This window comes from Ovis aries, chromosome 3 (assembly GCF_016772045.2).
Source record: "Ovis aries strain OAR_USU_Benz2616 breed Rambouillet chromosome 3, ARS-UI_Ramb_v3.0, whole genome shotgun sequence".
Classification (NCBI taxonomy): Eukaryota; Metazoa; Chordata; class Mammalia; order Artiodactyla; family Bovidae; genus Ovis; species Ovis aries.
This window is the reverse complement of record NC_056056.1, coordinates 137,035,288-137,052,949: the sequence shown is the minus strand read 5'-3', so window position 1 is coordinate 137,052,949 and position 17,662 is coordinate 137,035,288. Positions and strand designations below refer to the sequence as shown.

The 17,662-nt window shown below is 42.0% G+C and overlaps 1 protein-coding gene across 6 annotated transcripts in view; it reads left to right on the top strand.

Annotated features, from left to right (window-relative positions):
• LOC105614728 (tubulin alpha-1C chain) overlaps positions 1–17,662 on the top strand; it is a 93,865-nt gene that overhangs the window by 16,660 nt on the left and 59,543 nt on the right. The window lies entirely within an intron of this gene.

Below are 17,662 nucleotides of genomic sequence, written 5' to 3'. Positions count from 1 at the left end.
AAAAACAGATAATAATCAGTGTTATTGAGGGTGTGGAGAAATTGGAACCTCACACATTGCCTGTGGGATTGTAAAATGATGCAGCCATGTAGGAAAACAATTTTTCAGTTTCTCAAGATACTAAACACAGAGTTAGTATATGACTCAGCAGTTCTAATCCTAGCTATATATCCAAGAGAAGAGAAAACATATGGCCACACAAAAGCTAGTTTGTGAATGTTCATAGCAGCTTTATTTATAATAGTCAAAAAGTGGGAACAATCCAAATGTTAATCCACTGATGAATGAATAAAGTTTGGTATATCCTCACAGTGGAATATTATTCAACAGTGAAAAGGAATGAAGTACTTATACATACTACAGCATAGATGAACTTTGAAAACATTATGCTAAGCGAAAGAAACAAGACATAAAGAGCCACATTTTGTGTGATTTCATTATATAAAATGTCCAGGATGGACAAATCCATCCATACCTAAAGCAGATTGATAGTTACCTGGAGCTGGTAGGGAGAAGGGGGTATAGGAACGGTTGGGGGAATGGAGAGTGACTTTTAATGAATACAGAATTTCTTTGTGGGGTGATAAAAATAATCTAAAGTTGATTTGGCAATGGTTGTACAACTCTGTGAATATACTTACAATTGTTAAATTGTGCACTTTAAGTGGGTGAATTGTATGGGTTAGATATAATTGAATGGGTTAATTATGTCTAAAGCTTTAAAAAAATTATAACCATAAAAAATTATTTCCTGGTTCTGTTTACTGAATAGGTCTAAAAATAATTATATACCAGTAGCAAAGAGCTCCCTTAGCACCAAGATTGTTAAGTTTGAGAAACTATTCCCAAAACGTTTAGGAGGTCAGAGAATCCTAGAATAGAATGTGATGAAAGAATTTAGCTGTATGACAAACATATGAACCAACCTGTCTGAAAAGGATGGGGAGAAAAGGTGCTGACCTCAGTAACTTTGGAAATGGGTGGAGTCTGTATAACTAAAAGTGAAAGGAATTATACATAATAAGTACTGTACTCTAGTCAATAAAGATGCTTCCCTCAAGGGTACAGATGAATAATTCTGAAACCAATATACATCCATACTGGAACTGAACAATCAAGTAAATGGATGGAGGATGGTGAAAGTAAGATTTCTTTCTTAGTGTTGGAGTTGGAAGTTACAGAAAAGCAAGAAGAAGCAGCTAAATGATCCATGTGATAATGGATTAGAGTTGGGGACATCAGTGTGAACCCATTTTTACCTTGATATAGATATAATGGTTATATATAGAAATATTAATAAATATGTCCATGTGTATATATAAAGGTTAGTATACATACATGTATTTTCTTTCTCTGTTAGCTGAGAGTGCCTAGAAGCAATGACACACCCCAATAGCAGCAAGCACCCCTATCTTGTATTTCTAATATTCTCCGGGAGAAGGCAATCGCACCCCACTGCAGTACTCTTGCCTGGGAAATCCCATGGGCGGAGGAGCCTGGGTAGGCTGCAGTCCATGGGATCGCGAAGAGTTGGACATGACTGAGCAACTTCACTTTCACTTTTCACTTTCATGCATTGGAGAAGGAAGTGGCAACCCACTTCAGTGTTCTTGCCTGGAGAATCCCAGGGACGAGGGAGCCTGGTGGGCTGCCGTCTATGGGGTTGCGCAGAGTTGGTTAGCAGCAGCAGCAATAACGTTCTCCAATAAAAGGAACCAGAGCTCTTTGGAGAAATGGCTGATTCTAACACTAGGGCAAGAAATATACAAGGTGATCCTAGAGCATCTTATAGTGCCAGAAAGTAGTGTAGTGTTCAAGAAACCTGCAATGGTAGAATTATATCAAAGGGACACAGGTGCCAACTGAAAGAGCTCAATGCCCCCAAACTGGAGCAACTTGAGACAAATAAATAAAGCTATATTGGATTAAAACTCAAGATATAAAATCAATATCTATGCGTACATAGTGTTATAAATAAATAATTGAATGAATGAATGGAGGAGTGTAAACAAAGTTGTCATGCAGAAGAATTCCAAATAATTTATACAGACACTCCCCCTTTAAGGAGAAGGAACATACCTTACTCCATAAGTATGGGTTGTGCATAATTACTTCCAAAGAGCACAGAATGAGGAGGGAGGAGAGGAGTAACTTTACAGTGGGAAAAACCTGACAAGTATTACCTCAGCCTGGTGATCAAGGTTAACGTCATTGGTGATAAATCATGTTGATAGCATGAGCCTCTGATAGGATGTGGTGAGAACTGTATTTTACCTCTGTGATCTTCCTCCCCAAGCCGCACAGTCCCAGGGCAATTATGAGAAAAACATCAGACAAATCCCAGTTGTTGGACAGTCTATAAAATGTCTGACCAGAATTCCTCAGAACTGTTAAGGTCATCACAAAGAAAGTCTGAGAAGCTGACTGAGTAAAAAAAACCAGCCAAGAAAAGCCTGAGGAGACTTGTTGACTAAATGTAATGTGGTATTATCGTTGGGATCCTGGAACAAGAAAAAGATTACATAAAAGCTAAGGAAGCCTGAGTAAAGTATGGGCTTCAGTTAATAAAAAAGCAGCAGGGCTTCCCTGGTGGCTCAGTGGTAATGGGCTCGATCCCTGATATGGGGAGATCCCACACGCCTTGGAGTGTGTAGGACCGTGCAGTGCAACTGTTGAGCCTGTGCTGTGGAACCCAGGAGCTGCAGCTACTGAAGTGCACGTCTGTGACCTGCGCTCCGCAACAGGAGAAGCCACCACCACGAGGAGCCTGCGCACTGCAGCTAGTGAGTGGCCCCCACCCACAGCGACCAGAGAAAAGCCACCCAGCATGAAGACCCAGCACAGCGATAAACAAAGAACAGCTATAAATAAATAATAGGCAAAATTATTTTTTAAAAATGCAGCAGTATTGGTTCATTAATTGTGACAAATATACCACTCTGATAATGCTAATAATGAGGGAAACTGTATGGTGTATATGAGATTTTTCTTTGTATTATCCCCACAATTTTTCATTAGAACTATTCCACAACAAAAAGTTTGTTTAAAAAAACCAATTTCCCACTAAAAAGAAGCAGAGCTTTTTGGAGAAATGGCTAATTCCTGGTCTGAGGAATAAAATGTACAGTAAAAGCCTGAAACATCTTGTTATTCTAGGAGGCAAGTATGTTCTCAAAAAAATCAGTTGGATTATGGGAGCTGGCACAAAAAGACTTGGTAAAAAAAACTGGACACCATAAGCATTCACAAGAACATTTACAGCAATTGATGGAAATGCACTTATCATATTTTTCAAATCATGATCTCATAAGAGATTTTACAGACAGAAAGCAAAAAACATGTATTCTGAAAATTGGCAATATAAAGGGAAAGAATTAAGCTTTATCCTGTCTTTTCCATATGGACTGTTTCAGGCAACCAAATGGCACTTCTTCACTCTTTGTTACCTATGGTCCTTGAACCTGGATCTAGCAAGCTTTGCTAAATCACTTCAGTCGTGTCCGACTTTGTGTGACCCCATAGATGGTAGCCCACCAGGCTCCCCTGTCCCTGGGATTCTCCAGGCAAGAACACTGGAGTGGGTTGCCACTTCCTTCTCCAATGCATGAAAGTGAAAAGTGAAAGTGAAGTTGCTCAGTCGTGTCCGACTCTTCGCGACCCCATGGACTGCAGCCTACCAGGCTCCTCCGCCCATGGGATTTCCCAGGCAAGAGTACTGGAGTGGGGTGCCATTGCCTTCTCCGAAGCAAGCTTTAGAGCTAACTTAAAATTACAGGAAATGTGGAGGATAGAGGAACAAGTTAAGTGAACCATTAAGAAACAAATAAATAAGAATGGCTCACACTCTTTTAATTATTCAACAAGACAATTGCATAGGGAAAAGGAAGGACTTTAGATTCAAAGAAATGTGACGTAACCAAAATAACATGTTCCCCTTATATAGATCCTAATTAAAACAAGCTTGTTAGAAAAATGAATTTTTAAAGATAATTAGGAAAATCTAAATATGGACCAAGGAATTGTTATTGGTTTATTTGGTATGAAAATGGCATTGAGGTTATGTAAGAAAATTTTCATATGTGTTAGAAATGGATATTGAAGTTGCAAGGATGAAATGATATGACGTCTACTTCAAAGTAATGAATCAAAAAAGAGAAAGGGATAGATGAAGCAAGTGTTGCAAAATCTTGATAATCGAAGTATCTAAATAATGGGTTGTTTTTGTTGTTTAGTTGTTAAGCTGTCTCCAACTCTTTAGGCTCCTCTGTCTATGAGGTTTTCTGGGCAAGAATACTGGAGTAGGTTGCTATTTCCTTCTCTAGGGAATCTTCCCAACCCAGAGATCAAACCTACCTCTCTTGAACTGGCAGGCAAGTTCTTTTATCACTGAGCCACCAGGGAAGCCCAATGGATATATAGCTGTTAATTATACTCTTCCCTCTATTTGGAATATGTTTGAAAATAATCATTAACTTTTTTGAAGAGCAAGTTGCAGAAGACATACATCATACTCCGTTTTTGTAGCCAGTGTGGTGGGCTCTATGATACACTGCCCAGATCTCCCTTTACTGAGGATTTGTTACCCTGGCTGATGCCCTCAGCTGTCAGCCCCTTCAGAGATTGCCTCAGCTGTAGAGACCTGCCTTGACAAGGGTCATACCACTTTTTGAGGTGGCAAGTTCCAGTGATTGACTGATGTGGCAGTATAAAGCCCTGGCCCTTTCAGCCCAACTTAGTACAACTCTGAAGGATCATTCTTGCTCCAGAGAACCCTGTGGGATTGGCTAAGGCAGTTGTGGGGTCTGCATGATGACATGACATCCCTCTACTGATCCTGTCTGCTGCCTTTCTCCAGATGTTGAGCCCAAGGACAAGTCTCAATAAACACTGTGCATTAACTATTTACAAAACTCAAGACATGGAAGCAACCTCAGTGTCCATAGACAGAGGAATGGATACAAAAGATGTAGTATGTGTATATATGATGGAATACCACACAGCCATAAAAAAGTGCAATGATGCCATCTGCAGCAACAAGGATGGACCTGGAGACTGTCATACCAAGTGAAGTAAATCAGAAAGAGAAAGGCAAATACCGTATGATATCACTTATGTGATATCGAGGGGAACCTCAAATATGGCACAAATGAACATATTTATGAAATAGAAACATATTCAGACATTGAAAACAGACTTACGGTTGCCAAAGGGAGAGAAGGAGTGGGAGAGGGATGGATTGGGAGTTTGGGATTAGCAGGTGCAAACTATTATATTAATATATAGAATAGATAACAGGTCCTACTATACATAATACAGGGAACTGTATTCAATATCCAGTAATAAAGCATAATGGAAAAGAATATGTGTGATAACTGAATCATTTTGCTGGACAGTAAGAACTGACACAACATTGTAAATCAACTATACATCAATAGAATAAATTTAAAAACAAAAAACAGGGCTTCCCAGGTGGCTCAGTAGTAAAGAATCCTCCTGCCAATACAGAAGACTCCAGTTCAAGCCCTGGTCTGGGGCAATCCCACATACTGTTGAGTAACTAAGCCCGTGTGCCACAACTACTGAGCCTGTGCCCTAGGGCCCATGTTCCACAGCACGAGAATAGCCCCTGCTCACCAAAACTAGAGAAAAACCCTCACAGCAGTGAAGACCCAGCACAGATCAAATAAATAAATAAAATTATTTTAAAATAAATAAAAATAAGAAAAAGCACTGTGCATGATAAATTCCATCTCAGAGTCTGCTTCCCTGGGAATCCTATTTGTGGCAGTCTGATGTCACAAATTTGGAAAACTCAGCAGTGGCCACAGGACTGGAAAAGGTCAGTTTTCATTCCAATCCCAAAGAAAGGCAATGCCAAAGAATGCTCAAACTACTGCACAATTGCACTCATCTCACACACTAGTAAAGTAATGCTCAAAATTCTCCAAGCCAGGCTTCAGCAATATGTGAACTGTGAACTTCCAGATGTTCAAGCTGGTTTTAGAAAAGGCAGAGGAACCAGAGATCAAATTGCCAACATCCGCTGGATCATGGGAAAAGCAAGAGAGTTCCAGAAAAACATCTATTTCTGCTTTATTGACTATGCCAAAGCCTTTCACTGTGTGGCTCACAATAAACTGTGGAAAATTCCTCAAGAGATGGGAATACCAGACCACCTGACCTGCCTCTTGAGAAATCTGTATGCAGGCCAGGAAGCAACAGTTAGAACTGGACATGGAACAGCAGACTGGTTCCAAATAGGAAAAGGAGTATGTCAAGGCTGTGTATTGTCACTCTGCTTATTTAACTTCTATGCAGAGTACATCATGAGAAACACTGGGCTGGAAGAAGAACAAGGTAGAATCAAGATTGCCGGAAAAAATATCAATAACCTCAGATATGCAGATGACACCACCCTTATGGCAGAAAGTGAAGAAGAACTCAAAAGCCTCTTGATGAAAGTGAAAGAGGAGAGTGAAAAAGTTGACTTCAAGCTCAACATTCAGAAAACGAAGATCGTGGCATCTGGTCCCATCAGTTCATGGGAAATAGATGGGGAAACACTGAAAGCAGTGTCAGACTTTATTTTTTTGGGCTCCAAAATCACTGCAGATGGTGATTGCAGCCATGAAATTAAAAGACGCTTACTCCTTGGAAGGAAAGTTAGGACCAACCTAGATAGCATATTCAAAAGTGGAGACATTACTTTGCCAACAAAGGTCCATCTAGTCAAGGCTATGGTTTCTCCAGTAGTCGTGTGGATGTGAGAGTTGGACTGTGAAGAAAGCTGAGCACCGAAGAATTGATGCTTTTGAACTGTGGTGTTGGAAAAGACTCTTGAGAGTCCCTTGGACTGCAAGGAGATCCAACCGGTCCATTGTAAAGGAGATCAGTCCTGGGTGTTCATTGAAAAGACTGATGCTAAAGCTGAAACTCCAATACTTTGGCCCCCTTATGTGAAGAGTTGACTCATTGGAAAAGACTCTGATGCTGGGAGGGATTGGGGGCAGGAGGAAAAGGGGACGACAGAGAATGAGATGGCTAGATAGCATCACCGACTCGATGGACATTAGTTTGAGTGAACTCCGGGAGTTGGTGATGGACAAGGAGGCCTGGCATGCTGCAATTCATGAGGTCACAAAGAATCAGACACAACTGAGCGATTGAACTGAACTGAACTGAACTGATGGGCTGGATTGTATCCCACTCTAAAATTCATATGTTGAGGTCCTTACCTCCAGTAGCTCAGAAGGTGATCTTTCTTAGAGATAAGGTCTCTAAGCAGGGTTAAAGCAAGGTCATTAGGGTGGGCCCTCATCCCCTGGGATTCTTATGAAAAGGAGAAACTTGGACATATCTGATTTGTGGGAACACGTACAAAGTTCTGTTGCAGAGTTTGGCATTACAAGAGAAGGAAGTATGGGGACTTCCCTGGAGGTCCAGCAGTTAAGATTCCATGCTTTCACTGTTGGGGGCGCAGATTCAATCCCTGGCTGGGAAGTTGGGGAACTAAGATCCCGCATGTCTCACAGCACAGCCAAAAAAACAGAGGACAATAACAGCAAGAGAAGGAAGTATGGGCAAACACAGAAATCTGTTTCCTTTTATAAGGACTGAAGTGCACATAAGAGACTTTCTTTGGTAACATTCACTTCTGGTCCTGGGCATCTTTAATGGCCAGTGGAACACAACATGGTGGGAGGGAACTCTGCTTCCATTCACAATGCTTCAGCAAACAGGTTGTTCATATGAACTCAATGATGAATCACCTGAAATGACTTATTTATGTAATTTTGAGAAGAGATTCTGAAGATTTCTTTAATTCCAAAATGTTCACTTGCAGTGGAAAACAACGTGATTGACCTCATTCTCCATCTTGCCAGAAAATAGGATTAGTGTTTACCTCAGAACAGTACTATGAGGCTTAATGTTTCAGAGAAGGTTTTTGATGAGTGGTATTTAAGAAATTCAACCTGTTTGAGCTGCAACTGAGGTTAACTGTTTTCTTATTTAGCTAAACAGGAATTCTATTTTGTTCTTCCTTTAGTACTGGTCTGAGTGCCTGGTACTCCCTCAGAGGCCAATAGTCCTGGCTCTCTCACCTTCTGAAGGTGATAATGAGGCTTCCTGAAGTCATAGCCAGGCAGGTCACTGCCCCTCTGCCCCTTGCGTGGTTGCCACTGGAGGGTATGCCTTTCCTGCTCTGGGGTCCTGAGTCCTTTTTCCACAAGGAACACTTTCCATACCCAGGAGGGTCACTTAGGGCTGAGCAGCTTCAAAAAGGCAATTAAGTGGGAAAGCAGTCCAGTCTTAAAAACTTGGCAGCTAGCGGACTGCAGCTCAGATCACACATCTAAACATTGGGAGTAGGGAACAATGAAAAGGAACAATTGCTTAGCGGACATTGAAAACCTTTTTTCCTAAGGCTACAATCATGTCTCTTTCTTTTAACTCCAAGATAAAGGACACGGTTGAAGCTCTTCTCAGAAAGCAGGTGGGACTGAGGAGATTTATTTGTGACTTACTGGAATCACAAACAGAAGCTTTTATTGTTGATAGCTAGGCTGGGTGGCTGCCAGGAGACACATCACAGAGAAGCTGGGCTGCCAAGTCCTGACACACAAAGAGAGCTGACCTAGTCTTTTTTTATGCTGACTGCCTACTCAGAAATTATATCAGAGAACGGTATTGAAAGACCCAGTGATTTAAGACAATTATGGAGACTTTAGAGCAATCCTAATTCTAAGGGACCATTTAAAGGGAAGTGGTGAAGCGATATAATCATTAGCTTTATGCAGAACCCCTGTTCAGTTTCTGTAGAGAAACTGCCCTGAGACAGCTCTACATGGCCAGACATTCAGTACCATCATCTTCCTCCTCCTTGGAAACTACAGATTTAAGTTCAAACTTTCAGCAAATGCCTCCTAGAAACCTCCAGGGGAAAACATTTTAACCAGTAATTACAGGCTAGGAAATATTTTTCAGATTCTGAAATGTAAGTCAGAGGGAGAAAGGGACAGTGTGTGCATGCTGAGAGGTTTGGGAAAGAAGAAAGAGAGCAGGGGAGGGGAAAGAAAGATCAAGTTTTTAGGTGAAGAGTAAAAGCAGAGACATTACTTTGTCAACAAAGATCCGTCTAGTCAAGGCTATGGTTTTTCCAGTGGTCATGTATGGATGTGAGAGTTGGACTATAAAGAAAGCTGAGCGTCAAAGAATTGATGCTTTTGAACTGTGGTGTTAGAGACGACTCTTGAGAGTCACTTGGACTGCAAGGAGATCCAACCAGTCCACTCTAAAGGAAATCAGTCCTGGGTGTTCATTGGAAGGACTGATGTTGAAGCTGAAACTCTGTTATTTTGGCCACCTGATGCGAAGAGCTGACTCATTTGAAAAGACCCTGATGTTGCGAAAGATTGAAGGCAGGTGGAGAAGGGGACGACAGAAGATGAGATGGTTGGATAGCATCACCGACTCAATGGACATGAGTTTGGGTAAACTCCAGGTGTTGGTGATGGACAGGGAGGCCTGGTGTGCTGCGGTTCATGGGGTCACAAAGAGTCGGACATGACTGAGCGACTGAACTGAACTGAACCTACAATATGGGCTTCCCTGGTGGCTCAGCAGTAAAGAATCTGCTTGCCAATGCAGGAGATGTGGGTTTGATCCCTGGGTCAGGAAGATCCCCTGGAGGGGAAGTCTTGTCTGGGAAATCCCACGGACAGAGGAGTCTGGCCGGCTGTAGTCCACGGGGTCGCAAAAGAGTTGGACAGGACTTAGTGACTAAACAACGGCAAATCTACAATGTGGAGTAAGACATAGGTCTTCTTAGACACAAAGAATCCTAAGATGGCGGGGCTAGAAAGAGCTCTAGAGATGATTTTCCTGTCCCTAACTGGTCATTTTACTAATGAGGAAAAGTGGAGTGACCTGTCCAAATAGGAAGTGCCAAGTGGTGGCACAACAGGGCTGGAAGGCAGCTGCTCACTCTTGTCACAAAACCCTAACTTCCCATCCATCTGTGTTTGATTCCCACCTTGCCTGACAGCTCTGGCCCCTCATCCATCAGCGGTTTTAGACAAAGGGCACAGTTAGCAGGTGGAATTCTGACTCAGTACAATTACCTTCCAGCCTGTCTTATATCATCTCATCCTAAAATAAGTAAATGAATTGTCTTTCCACCAGCTCTTATTTTCTTAATATTTCATTTGGAAGATATGACACTTAAGTATAAAAGAAGAGAAATAGCCCTAAAGGATATTTTCGCAAAGCAATTCACATTCTATGATCTTTTATTATGGTATGGATCCACACATGTCTCACACTTGTAGTATCATCTGCTGCAGGCTCATGTCCCCTCCCCCACCTGCAAAAAGTTTGTTCTTTGTAGTAACCTGAGTCCCAAGGATTTTACCAGGATGCAGTCCAGGGACCGCAAAGAACTTAAGGTATTGGCTCTTCCAGATAAACTGATTGAAACCATTTAATTTGTAGAACACTGGGGGAGGGGCATGCATGGTAATGGGTATAATATAAAACATAATAATAGTGTTTGTCTAGAGCTCAGCCTTGGGTCTTTAATTACCTTCTTCTTACCTTTATTATCATCTTGTACTCTACTAGACATACTGTCTCCTCAACTACCAACAGGCCAATACAGTAATGTATGTTTATTTCTTTGAGGTACACACAGTCAAAAACAAGAATGACACAAATGGGGACTATTTAGTTTGGATTCTTAGCAGATGGCTGGTACCTAGCACCCAGAATCCTCCAGGCATTTGAGTTTTAGCTTGTCATCCAATGCTTATTCCCTATTTCCTTATAGAGGAAGAGAGGTAATCCTCTTGCTTTCCTCACCTGGTCTCCAGGACCTAGGTGAGGGCATATATGGGGAAACGATGAGATAGTCTTCAAAACTGGAGAAGTGAAACTGTCCACATAAATGTTTTAAAATGATTAATGTCTGTATAAATACACCTTTTTGCCTCAACACAAGAATTTCTGATTCTTTTAGGAATCTAAAAGAAATGTATGGGACTTCACTGGCGGTCCAGTGGTTAAGACACCGTGCTTCCGCTGCAGGGGGTCCAACTTTGATCCCCAACCAGGGAACTGAGATTTCACATGTCACATGGCCGAAAAATAAAAGAAAATACAAAGAAGAAATTTACATATGAACAACTAAGTCAGCAAAAATTAATTTTTAGGCATCTACCTAAAGAATCTGCCTACCAATGAAGATCCCCTGGAGAAGGAAATGCAGCCCACTCCAGTATTCTTGCCTGGGAAACCCCTTGGACAGAGGGGACTGGTGGGCTACCATCCATGGGGTCGCAAAGACTTGGACATGACTGAGCACACACTCAGTGACGCAGTGACTCAATGTTCAGTGATACGCCTAGTAGCATGGAGGTTAATAGTAACAGATAATGTTTACTGAGTTCTTACAGTGTGCCAAGCATTAGCTGAGCATTAGCATGTGAGTGGCCTCATTTACCCTTATAGGCACACCTATGAGATAGGTCCCGTTACCATGTCCATCTTAAACATTAGGTACTAAGGCACAGAGAAGGTAGTCATTTGCCCACTGTCATACAGCTGGCAAGTGGAACAGCCAGGATTTGAGCATAGTTTGATTCCAGAATTTATGATCTTAAGGAACTATACGGCTTCCCTGGTGGCTCAGAGGTTAAAACGTCTGCCTGCAATGTGGGAGGCCTGGGTTCGATCCCTGGGTCGGGAAGATCCCCTGGAGAAGGAAATGGCAACCCACTCCAGTATTCTTGCCTGGAGAATCCCATGGACAGAGGAGCCTGGTGGGCTACAGTCCACGGGGTCGCAAAGAGTCGGACACGACTGAGCGACTTCACTTCACTTAAGGAACTATATATCATGATTCCCACCTTCAGTAAATTTATAGTCTAGTTGGGTGAAACATGTCTAACACACATTAAAATGACTGTAAATTATGTTAGATGCACATATATAATCAAGTGCTAAATTAGATGCTATCAACTGTGAATGCTTCAGAAGTTCAGGAGGCACAGGGAGCCATGGATCAGGCAGGCAGGGTTTGTTGAAGCTGAGCCTTGAACTGTCTCTGAAATGTGCGCAGAGAAAAGACCACCTTAGGCAAGAAGGAGGCAAAAGAGCTGGAAGCACGAGTGAGCAAGACCTGTGCAGGAAGAGGAAGCACTCAGCCTGACTACAGCTGTGTGGGGCTGAAGGGAGGGGCTGGACTGGCTATGAAATCCTTTAAAGCAGAGCAGAGTTTAGGCTTGTGCAGCAGCAGGGAGGGAGTCATTAAAGGCCCTGGATCAATAAAACAATATGGGGACATCCCATTAGAAAAGGAAAGTTTAAGGAAGATGTGCTTGGCAGGGTATAGAAGATCCCTCTTATTAAAATCCACCAATTGAAGATTGACATAAAGCTGAGAAAAACATTTTTGAAATTACTCTAAACTGTTACCAATTCTTATTCTCAAGTTCACTGTTTATTCTGTATAATCTTTATGATTTATTTTTATCCTTATTTCACATGAGCAAGTCCTATCAATTCGATCTTTACAGTACTTTTCAAAGTTGTCCATTTCTCTATGCTTCCTTGCCATTGGTTTAGTTTGGCTACCATCTTAAGGGAGAAGGGCGGCGTCAGAGAAGCCTTCCTGGAAGAGATGACATTTTTCCAGAGTTCTGCATATTTAGTAAGAATTAGCCAGGTATGAAGGAAAGAAAAGCAAGAGAGTTCCAGAAAAACATCTATTTCTGCTTTATTGACTATGCCAAAGCCTTTGACTGTGTGGATCACAATAAACTGTGGAAAATTCCTCAAGAGATGGGAATACCAGACCACCTGACCTGCCTCTTGAGAAACCTATATGCAGGTCAGGAAGCAGCAGTTAGAACTGGACATGGAACAGCAGACTGGTTCCAAATAGGAAAAGGAAAGCACGCCAAGGCTGTGTATTGTCACCCTGCTTATTAAACTTCTATGCAGAGTACATCATGAGAAACGCTGGGCTAGAAGAAGCACAGGCTGGAATCAAGATTGCTGGGAGAAATATCAATAACCTCAGATATGCAGATGACACCACCCTTATGGCAGAAAGTGAAGAAGAACTAAACAGCCTCTTGATGAAAATGAAAGAGGAGAGTGAAAAAGTTGGCTTAAAGCTCAACATTCAGAAAACGAAGATCATGGCATCTGGTCCCATCACTTCATGGGAAATAGATGGGGAAACACTGGAAACAGTGTCAGACTTTATTTTTTGGGGCTCCAAAATCACTGCAGATGGTGATTGCAGCCATGAAATTAAAAGACGCTTACTCCTTGGAGGGAAAGTTATGACCAACTAGATAGCATATTAAAAAGCAGACATTACTTTGCCAACAAAGGTCTGTCTAGTCAAGGCTATGGTTTTTCCAGTGGTCATGTATGGATGTGAGACTTGGACTGTGAAGAAAGCTGAGCGCTAGAAAATTGATGCTTTTGAACTGTGGTGTTGGAGAAGACTCTTGAGACTCCCTTGGACTGCAAGGAGATCCAACCAGTCCATCCTCATCATAAAGGAGAGTGGTCTCCTGGATGTTCATTGGAAGGACTGATGCTGAGGTTGAAACTCCAATAGTTTGGCCACCTCATGCAAAGAGTTGACTCACTGGAAAAGACCCTGATGCTGGGAGGGATTGGGGGCAGGAGGGGAAGTGGATGACAGAGGATGAGATGGCTGGATGGCATCACTGACTCAATGGACGTGAGTTTGAGTGAACTCTGGGAGTTGGTGATGGACAGGGAGGCCTGGTGTGCTGGTCGCAAAGAGTCAGACACGACTGAGCAACTGAACTGAACTGAACTGAAGGAAGGAGGTAGGAATGGGGATGGGATTGAGAAGATGGAGGGGGAGAAGGGAATAGTAATGGGCAGAAGAAAGCAAAAAACAAAGTAACAGACACAGAATTTAGTGCTAGACCTTAGGTGATGCAATAAGAAAAATTAAAGGTGGTGTTAACTTGGTGACAGGGATCACTAGTGGGTCGTGAGGGCCCAAAGATTTCAGGCTGGAAGGCTGATGACCTTGTTATGTGGTATCTAAACATTTGATCAAGATGTCACTTCTTAGGACTTCCGTGGTAGTCCAATGGTTAAGAGTCCACCTGCCCACGCAGGGGACACAGGTTTGTTCTCTGGTCCGTGAGGCAACTAAGCCCACATGCCACAACTACTAAAGCCTGTGTGACCCAGAGCACATGCTCCACAGCAAGAGAAGCCCCTGCAATGAGAAGCCCATGCACCGAAAGGAGAGAGTAGCCCCTGCCCCCTGCTCAAAACTAGAGAGAAGGTCTGCACATAGCACAAAGACCCAGTACAGCCAAAAATAAGTAAATACATAAATTTCTTTTTAAAAGTCACCTCTTACACCCTGAAGACAGACCGCCTCCAGTGTGGGGGATACAAAGGGCCCTTGAAGAGATGATGTATGAGCCAGGCCTTAAACACACAATTTGGCCTTCTCAGTGGAGGGAACAGTCTTGGCAAAGGCACCATGTCTGGTGGCAAGAACAAGGATCCTAAATGCCAGACTAAGCTCTGGGAAGATTAATCTCTTTGAGGGTATGGGGTGCTGGGAAAGATACCTAAGTAGGGATAAACTAAAGGATAAGATCCATTTGGAAACTATGTATTATTTTAGAGATATGTTGAAAAATAAAGTAAACAATTTAAATTATCTTTCAGAATCCAGTGAGAAGTTAGTGCTAGATTTTTTAAAAACAGTCTTCAGTTCAGTTCAGTCGCTCAGTCGTGTCCGACTCTTTGCGACCCCATGAATCACAGCACGCCAGGCTTCCCTGTCCATCACCAACTCCCGGAGTTCACTCAGACTCACATCCATCGAGTCAGTGATGCCATCCAGCCATCTCATCCTCTGTCATCCCCTTCTCCTGCCCCCAATCCCTCCCAGCATCAGAGTCTTTTCCAATGAGTCAACTCTTTGCATGAGGTGGCCAAAGTACTGGAGTTTCAGCTTTAGCATCATTCCTTCCAAAGAAGTCCCAGGGCTGATCTCCTTCAGAATGGACTGGTTGGATCTCCTTGCAGTCCAAGGGACTCTCAAGAGTCTTCTCCAACACCACAGTTCAAAAGCATCAATTCTTCGGCACTCAGCCTTCTTCACAGTCCAACTCTCACATCCATACATGACCACAGGAAAAACCATAGCCTTGACTAGACGGACCTTAGTTGGCAAGGTAATATCTCTGCTTTTGAATATACTTTCTAGATTGGTTATAACTTTTCTTCCAAGGAGTAAGTGTCTTTTAATTTCATGGCTGCAATCACCATCTGCAGTGATTTTGGAACCCAAAAAAATAAAGTCTGACACTGTTTCCAGTGTTTCCCCATCTATTTCCCATGAAGTGATCTTATTGGGATATAATTCATATACCATACAATTCATATTTTGAAAGCGTACAATTCAGTGGTTTTTTAAATATATTCACAGGGTTACACAAACATTGCCACAATTAATTTTAGAACACTTTTCACCACCTCTCCAAAGAAGCCCCTTTCTAACCTTTCTGCCAACTCCTGGTAATTTACTAGCTTACTCCTATCAGTGTGGGGTTGTTTACTTTGGACATTTCATATAAAAGGATTCAGAGAATATGTGATCTTTTGTGACTGACTTCTTTTATAAATGCTAGATTTTATAAATGCTAGATTTTTCATGATTTGTTATTAAATAACCAATGGTTATACATTTTCAATTGTATTAGGAAGTAATAATAGTAAATATTCAGAAAACAGTCAGTGGGGCAGGACAGTAGTGTAAGGATAAATACTCCAGGCCAGGAATCAGGAGCTTTGAGTTCTTGTCTTTTTTCTGCTCTTAACCAGGTGTGTGATCACGAGAAAGGCAGCACCTCTCTGGGCCCCAGGTCACTATCTGTAAGATAAGAGGAATGGGATTAGAACAGCCATTCTTAACGTTTAACATACAGTAGAATTGCATGTGAAGCTTTTTGAAAAATAAGCAATCCTGGGATCTCATCCCAAGATATTTCAAAAGCTTCTAAGGTTGAGTTTGTTGCTTGACAGGCATTAGGAATTTCAGGGCTTACATGTTCTTTAGGTTTCCTTCTAGATCTGGCATCCTATGAGGTAAATTTATTTACCAGTGCATTTTGCCTAGACCTATGCCTGTGGCTTTTGGTGAAGTCCCTCTGTCTGTGGTCAGTGATTACATCAAATGTGAGGTCCTGGTGATGATGCTCTGGATGCAGCAGTTGCTGGTGGCAGTTGCTGGCTGCTGGGCGCCTGACTTGAACTCATTGTGAGTCATAGTAATAACCAAGAGCAATTTGCCTTCCCAAATACTTCCCTCTCTACCGAGGACAGAAATAACTGAAAATAAGGAACAAGCTATGTGAGTAACTAACACACTTATGGTGTATTGCTAAGCACTGAAATCTGTGAATGTGTGTGTGTGAGAGAGAGACAGGAAGAGGCAGATGGAGAGAGAATGCTTGATGTTTTAAAAGCTCATTTCCCCCTAGACAGCTGGTCAAATTCCTAACTTGTGAGGCTACTTTAAACAAGATGGGAAGAGATACTGAACACTTTTAGGGGAAGTCTTGAGTTCCGTACTTTCTGTTTACAAGAAAAATGTAGACATTTGACCTTCTCCTTGAGTATTAGCAGTTCATCACTCCCATTCCTGTCTATCTCTCTTCAGCTGCCAAATTCCTTCTTAAAGTGGGAGAAGGCGAAGCTAAAATTATAAGCCTGGCCTCTACTTAAGAAAAAGTAGAGAAAGAAACCTCACAAATGTAAATGAATTAACACTCACAATTACCTAATATGCAGTGTTCAAAACAGCCAGGGGGAGTTGCTTGCTTCCTGATTTAGTTTAGTTACGAAATCAGTCTTCAGCGCGTGGTTTTGTGGCCATCTTCTATGCGTGTGTGCTAAGTCACTTCAGTCATGGCTGACTCTTTGTGACCCTATGGACTGTAGCCCGCAAGCCTCCTCTGTCCATAGAATTCTCCAGGCCAGAATACTGGAGTGGGTAGCCTTTCCCTTCTCCAGGGAATCTTCCAACCCAGGGATTGAATCCAGGTCTCCCTCATTGCAGGTGGATTCTTTACCAGCTGAGCCCCAAGGGAAGCCCAAAAATACTGGAGTGGGTAGCTTATCTCTTCTCCAGGTGATCTTCTGACCCAGGAATTGAGCCGGAGTCTCTTGCATTGCCGGTGGATTCTTTACCAACTGAGCTATCAGGGAAGCCCTTAAATCTCATATAAGTCTTACATTATTTTTGTGAAACTATTTGACATTAATGTAATTCCAATAGCACTCTGACGTATATATTCATAAGAAGTGACACATAAGTCTACCTTATTTTAATAACTTATAATATTCTATTCTCTGAATAGAATTTTATTAGCTAGTCCCTATTGATATTGCAAATAATGTTCAGATAGACATGCTTTGTATACTTACCTAGTTATTTCCCTAGGATGCATTTCTAAAAGCAGAGAATGATTACCTGTATTACTGGTATAATGCAGCAAGCTTTCCTCTCCCTGGGTTTTCATGTGATAAATGGGCTGTAAACCTTTATTTCTAGTTCAGTGATGATCTTTTCCTTTCTCATATTCTT